This window comes from Pseudopipra pipra, chromosome 1 (genome assembly GCF_036250125.1).
Source record: "Pseudopipra pipra isolate bDixPip1 chromosome 1, bDixPip1.hap1, whole genome shotgun sequence".
Taxonomy (NCBI): domain Eukaryota; kingdom Metazoa; phylum Chordata; class Aves; order Passeriformes; family Pipridae; genus Pseudopipra; species Pseudopipra pipra.
Window position 1 is genome coordinate 137,656,266 of NC_087549.1, and position 7,732 is coordinate 137,663,997.

General features: G+C 38.0%; 1 long non-coding RNA gene across 1 annotated transcript; it reads left to right on the top strand.

Moving 5' to 3' along the window:
• Window positions 1–1,138: 1,138 nt before the first annotated feature.
• Window positions 1,139–3,680, top strand: LOC135421009 (uncharacterized). The gene is made up of 2 exons (XR_010433824.1): window positions 1,139–1,310; window positions 3,434–3,680. It is a non-coding gene; the product is annotated as an uncharacterized LOC135421009 (long non-coding RNA).
• Window positions 3,681–7,732: the final 4,052 nt, after the last annotated feature.

A 7,732-nucleotide genomic window follows, 5' to 3' on the forward strand; every position in this document is an offset into this window, starting at 1 on the left:
GCTGTTCTCTCAAGCAGTAGGTGCATAATCTTCAACATAAGTGACTTTAAAAATAGAAAGGTAAAAGTGAGTTGTACTGTGTACCTTTGGCTTTTAGTACAGATGTATACTGAAATCTGTGGTGCCGTGCTATTTCAACCCTGCAGAAAAATTGGTTCCCTGTAAATAAGTGTCACGCATATGTCTGCATATCATTGTAATAATAATTCATGCTTTCTTCTTCGATGTTCAGAACTCTTGTTCCTTACAGTGCTGAACCTGTAAATAAATGAATCAGACATCTAAATAATGGGAAAGTGAATAATAAGTTATGTTGTTCGTGATGTGTCTCATGTTTCACTACCCTTTGGAGTTCCTCAAAGGTATTAGTAAAGCAGAACTCCAGCTCAATTGTAACAGCCAGTGTGAGCTAAGCGTGCTTTTGGCTAAACTTCAGTACCTTCCGTTTTCATTGCCTTCAGTTAGTATGCCACAAAAGTTCAGCAATCTTGAAAAGAGACGCCATCTTCATTTGTTACATATGTCACTACAAACAGATGCTTATGATAGAGGAATTCAGTAGCTTCTTAAAGCGATTAAGAGATTACATTACAGTTTGAGGGGAGCATTATTAAAGGATTAGAAACCTCTCTTAATGACTAAAAGCACTAGCAGTGTAAGGTGTTACATTGCTTGATTTGCAAAGATATAGGTATGCAGGTGTGGACTTTCTAACCTTATGAGTAGATGTGGTTTTGGCTGACGTGGAAAGCATTGTTGGTGCCAGAATTCCTGAACACACCCAGAACATGTATTATAGACGCGCTGAGAGTACCTACTATTGATGTTAAAGAGGGGGAGAATCGAAGTTTAGATTTACAACACACTGAAAAAAACCCACTGATTTGGTGAACTATTTTTAAGTACTATGTTTGTTTCAACAAAAATTGGAATCTACATGAAAAACATTTTTGATGTTACTTTCAATTAAAGAATGCAATAGGCTTTTTCTGAACGGTGTGCTTTTAATGCCTATGTATGGGATGGCTCTTAAAGGTCATGGATTTGTTGAAAACTATATGAAAGTGTGCTTCTTGTAATGTTTGTATTGTAAAAATTACGCTTTTACATTACATTATAATGTAAAACTTGTAGTGTTTTTAAGCTTCTCCTTTGTATGGTTAAGACCAAGCAACATGATTCCTCGCATGATGGATGTGTTTGGATAATGGAAGTCAATGTGGCAGTGCCTGCAAAATAGTTACTGCAACATCAATCACTTCAAAGAAACCTAACTGGTTTGCAGCAAACAGCTGAGCCCTTGGACCCAAGTGAGTGGTATCTGAGCTTAACTTTTTCAATATTGAGTTCTACAATGTAAGAAAGTTTTTACACAGTAACAACACCCCTCTGAAATGATTGTATTTTTCAGAGCTATGGATTCAATACCAAACTATACCCCTAACAACTGTATGCTCTTTGAACCTTCTCAGAAAGCAATTTAAGTTTTATAACCTATATCAGAAAAAATCCATTCCAGGATTTTTTCCAGTCTTTGCAAGAATTGCCCTTTCAGCTTTGGACATGCCCGTGCCACTTTATTTGCCATTAGGAAAAAAGGAAATATCTGCAGGGAATGAATCCAGACTGTGCCTCAGTGGCAGAGAAAATAACACACAGCTGTAGTCAGGATCCTACATCCACATTATGCAGATAAGATAGGAGTACCTTTACTGATTTGGATTGAGGGGTCAGCAGCTCCTGGTATTCTCACTCCTGTACTAGCTATAAGTAGACATGTGGAGGGAGGACTAAGGACAGGCTGAGCATAAGTGATATTTCCCCCTAAAATTTTCTCCACACCTGATTGCTCACATCTAAGGGGATTGTCTGTTGGGTTGGTCTATTTGGTAACCCTTTCTCCTGTAAATGTACCCCAAGCAATGAGCAGTCTCTCATGAGTTCCCTTACATCTTCAGCTTCCTTTGGCTGTGCAGGGCACCCTTTGATGTTTTGCATCTCACCTTGCACTTTACATGTGCTCAGGAAAACTGCACGAGTGAAGTGGAACAACTTCTGCGCTCAGAACAGGCAGTGCTTGCAGGGGCAGGAGTTCCTGGCTGCCTGCTCCCAGCATTTCACACCATCGGTCACTGCCCTCTCAGACCTCTCAGTCTTGAGCAAGAAAGCCTGTTAAAAAGATGAAGCTGAACCTTTAGAATTAGAACTACAACTGTAAATGTTAGTAGAGAAAAAGGCTTTCCTTCAAGTTCCACAGGCAGTAACGACCTGGAGCTCCCACTTCCCTGTAGTAGACAAACATCTCATCTCCTGGCCTCTCTAACACTGTCCTGGAGACTCCAGTTACCTTTTCTCACAGATGATTAGCATACCAGACTAAAATCAGAAGGATTTCAACTTGTATTTAGCTTTTAATATCACTGCCCTGTTTAAAGAAGGGCTTGAACACCTGCAAGCTTTTTTTTCCTTCTGTACCAGTTGGTCTGTGAAAGATTTTCCTTTTCTCACAAACTCTCTCTATCTTGTGTCATTGGATGTTCATGGTGGTAACAGCTACTGCCAAGAAACTGGCCATCGAAGGAATGGTATTGTTTGAATTACTGCTTGCTGTGTTTTATTTTTAGGTTGTATTTAGTGTCAGTGACAAAGAGTTAAGCTTTACTAGCACTGAATCCTGAGGATAGCGGAAGTCAGGGCTGTGAGGTTAGGATAACTGGGTAAGTAGGGCAATAAGTAATTATGATAAGAAGGTTAGGATAATTAGTAGTAGCAATAAATGGCCAAAGTTATCCTCCTTGAGTTCTCTGTTCTATATTTTCTCAGTGATCCTTTTTTTAGGATAAGTTATGAGAGGCAGCAATGCCTTGTTAAATACTGATGTTCTCATAGAAGTTAAAATTAAATTATAATGATAGTGAGGGATCACGTTTTTTGATGTAGAAAGGATAAAGTAACTGGTGTTAGTAAAGTGGAATATTATACATTGAGTGATACAGTTAATTGGCATTAATGAGCACTGAAAGTCCAAAACTGAAACAAATCAAATGAAAATATACGAAAAATTTAAAGAACAACACATTCAAAGTGAAACAACCAGCATCTGACATGACTAAAAGGGGATATTAAAGAAAAGCTCCTGGTTGGCAGTTCAGTGCATATATGATTTATATTTGCACACAGATTGTGCTCAGCACTGAAGAAGTTCCATGTGGGATGTAATTCTTGTCTTTCTTTCAATGTATTTTCTTCTCCTATTTCCAGGGTTTATATCTGTTGGGCTTTTCGCTCCATCTCCTCTTAGTATTGAAATCTGGGTGACTTTGTGTCTAGGCCAGCATATTTAGAATAGACAATCTGCTTGCAAGTAGGATGCAGGCCAGATTGTTCATAGGCTAATAATTCTTCTGGATCTTTCCCCTACTTTATCTCAAAGTGAAAGATGTTCTTCTGTAAATGTCAGTGTGGCCTGGTGGAGCATGTAAATGCAAAGAAGCACAGACACGTGGATTGAAAGAGAAATGACAACTACAAAAAGGATGCAGCTTTGCCATGAAGAAAACCTTCAAAGAACACATCACAGCTGCATATTCTGCTTTCTTGCTATTGCTGATACTTTTTTTTTCTGACCACATTATGCTAGAAATTAAAGTCAGAAATAAAGGCTATCTCCTTGTCTCAGATTTCTGCCTGAAGAACTTGTAGCTTGAATAATAGTCTCATAGTCTGGCTAATGTATGCCAGATTTTGTTTTCATCTGTGTTAGTAGATATCGCCAGGAAAGGTTCTACTGTAACATTTTCTTAAAAGGTATGGAAAACAGTGATCATTCAGTGTGTTACTACATACATGTCATTCTGAATATGCTGTAACAACAGTTCACTTGCAGCAGAGAGGAGAGGACCAGGGGAGACAATATTATTGTAACATATCCCTCAGCATCTCCTGAGTGTCCATAAGTGCACTTTTTTTCCCCAAAACAAAATAATCAGCTTCAGAGACAGGTCCAAATTTCAAGTTGCAGTTTGCCTGCAGGATGAACAGAGAAATTCCCTTGCTGAAAAGGAAAAGTGTTGGTGACAAAGTCGTGACATGACGCTTGAATTCCTCATGCTTTACTGGTCCCATGTGATATAGTCACAGTCCAGGCTTGGAAAAGTCCACTTTCTTCCTAACATGTTCTTAATGCTGTTAATTTAAAAGACTTCCTTCTTTCTGTTCCTTATTGCACAAGAATATATCACTTTATATGTGCTTGGGGTGTGTTGAAGCTTCCAGGAGCAGTGCAGTTTCTGTAGTTCTGTGTGGCTCTTTTGATGGAGCAGGTAACCCCCCTGCTCTTCCTGCTGCTCTGACTGGATTGTGGGGGGAGCCCTCTGATTTTAAACTATTGAGTTATGGAATGCTGCATGTCTACATCTGATCTTGTTAACAGCCACTGAGGTTTCCTAGAACACAAAAGGTGCTGGCCTTCAACCTGCAAAACAAAACTGCATATATTGGTTTGATTAATTGGAAGGTTCCTTTCCCCCCCCCCCCCCCGCCCTTTTCATAAAACAGAAGCTGTGGGATTCATTCAGTTCTCAAAGGGATAATATTTCCAAGAAAAAAAAAATCAAATCACTTGTCTTCCTGAATGTAATGTATTTTTTCAAGTGAATCTTTCTCTGAGAAGATAAATACAAACTCAGCAGGGTTGATCAAGACCTCAAATAAATTGGTGGTTTACATGCCTATACATACTATGTTTAGTAATAACACAGGAGCTCCTGACAAAGATTGCTTTAAGCACTGTATAAATAGATAACAAAGCCAGTCTGTGCTTCACAAGTTTGCAAAAATGCAAAGCAAATTGTTGAAGATGAACGAAGTGAGCCAGATGATTTTTCCATGTTCTGAGAAGATCAGAATAATGCTGTGAATAGTTTAGTCAAAGTACCAGCTTTCTCCTTGGGGATAAGATTTATAGTTAATGTTGTGGCATCCAACCTTTAAAAAACAAAGCTTGTAAGTAACATGTTTCATAAGACATTTATTCAGCCTAATAATACAAATGTATCCATGCACACTCACACACACACATATATACAGACATGCACAAACACTCAGGTGCTTATCATAGGTCAAAATATGTTTGTGACAGTAATTACAGGTTCTGAAATAACCTTGCATTTCTTTAACTTAATCAAGCCATAAGCAAAATGAAATGCAGGCTTTGTATGATCTTTCCTTTTGACAGAGCTGACATTTTTCTAAAATTTAATCTTAAAAATTCTTTATGTCTGCTACTTTATTGTGAATCAGAATGTATCTTGCATGATTAGTAGGGTTGATTCACTTGAATTTTTCATACCTTATGGACTACAAAGGATTCAGCAATGAAAAGTATTATACTCAGCTAACCATTGCCTTTGAGGTTATGCAAGAGGCTGGTGTGTTTCCAGCTAGGTTTCTAAGTTTGCAACATGATCATGAATTGTACCTCCAGTTAGAGTGTTCTTGGGTCTCCTCCTCCCCTCTCCTGGGGAGGCCTTCAGTCTCCTTTGTGCTATCCTTGCTTCAAAAGTTGGGACTGGGGCCTTTGGCTTCTGTGCCAAAACCTTTCCTTATGATTCCATTTAGAACTTTCTGAGAAAAAGAAACGTTTTAAGGAAAGTGTTGAGAAAAAACTGCTACATTTTTTAAAGGAAGCTTTTTCTTCCTTTACAAGAAAAAAGGTAAAGAATATTTAATGAAGTTACATGTGTTTAATGCTGTCACACTTTTATGTAAAAAATAAGAAGCACGGTAGTCATCCCGAACAGGCTAAATGAGGTCTCCAAGATGATTTGATACTGCTAGGAAGGTAAGGTCATTAATAAACATAACTACTATTGCTTCACTCTAACACAGGAGAAGCATACAGGGCAAATCAATGTGTGATTTGCTTCCATCACATAGTGATGAAATCCAGACTCACTTAGGTTGTCATGCTCATGTCTTGCAAAATACATTTTTAAATCTTCAGCTCTCTGAATGGAGAAATGACATCCATCAGCTGTGATTCTTCCCTCATGTAAAGTCACCTTCATATTTTCCAAGCAGGGGGCTGCAAACACTACAAGTGTGGTGCCTGGAACAGCTGCAGAAGTGCAACCACAGTGGGTCAGGCAGGGCAATGGGAAAGAGAAACAGGATTCTGCAGGTCCAGTGCCCAGTGTAGTCATCCAAATCCTATTGTACATCAACCTGGGTGACCCTGGACAGTGCTAAGTGGTTGGAAGGAATAGCTGGGCATGGTATCCCCATGCTTGGCTGCCCCTTGCACAGCAGACAGTAAACACAAGCACTGTAGCTGAAGTGAGGGAAAGAAAAGAAAGAAGACTAGCAGCAAAATCAGTGGAAATGATTCAGCCTTGTCTCTCCTTTTGCTGGTCTCTTCTGCCTCTGTGATTGATGTCACTGCTGGGAAACCCTTGAATGATTGAAGCAGCATGTTGGACTGAGCAGATCAACCACCTCCAGCAGCCGCACACTGTGCAATGAGAGTGTAATAGTGAGTGATCTGTGAATTAAACTTCCTTCTATGAATCATGATCTATGCATCATATTTACCATGCAAAAGGAGTTGCACATAATCCAACCATAAAAAATAATAATTTCATTATTTTCTTTATTGCATTTACATTTCAAGGGAGGCTAATTCTGATGGGATAAATGAGTTTTTGGTATGTCTGTTCAATTTAGAGGGCTCTGAATTGAAGCCTGTGCATATTTGCACACTGAACAAGGATGAAATACTAATCTGGTAATAAAGCCTCTTATTCTAATGTGTGCACAAGAGTCATAATAAAGTCTGATTACAGAAAGGGAAAAGATTATTGTAACCTAAGATTAAAATAAGGAAGAAGGTTGTTGTATTTACTCAATTTTGAACAGAAAACAGAAAATTCAGTCTGTTCATTTCAGTGTGGCCAAGTGTATTCCAACATTTGTGGCATTGCTAACTGCCAAAGTTATGATTTGGAATTTTATGTTGATAAGTATATGAGGAAATTCAAAAAAATTCATCATAAAAGATCATATCCTTGTAAAATATTTTAATAATCAGCTATATTGTGAGGGGAAATAATATATATGACAACTTAATGTGTTTTTTGGTAACCCAATTATATTTTCAAATTTTGCATAATGCAATGAGAGCTCTGCAATCGGCCTCTGCTCAAAAGGTTGCTCAACTCATTATCATCAGCATTTTTTGAGTAATAATAATAAAACATTTGTCTTCTACATACAAAGTGCTAGTGAAAGTTGTTGTTGCTACCAAGTGTATATGGAAAATAGATTCATTTGGTTTTATGTGGTTATGGGTAAATATAAACAAAAATCTTGAACCATAAATGTCAGCATTAACCTTTAGCTTGAATGTCTCTCTCAGCCTGGAGGCAATGCTGGTTAAAAGAGAAATAAAATTGAAATAGAATAGAAACCCTTTATGAAATGTCATTTTTAATGCAATAGCATTATAATTTAAGACACTACAACAAAACCACAAATAAATTCATATTAACTTTAAAGGTCTCTCTAACTTAGCCGTTTAAACAAAAGGCTACCACAGGCACACGGAAGTGCTGCATAATGAATTAGTATTAAGAAAACTAAGGTCAGTCTCAGATTCAGCTAGTTGCTTTCCCCTTAAAACAGAAACACACAACATGAACAATGAGAATCAAAACAAATCAGTAAAGAGCTCAAA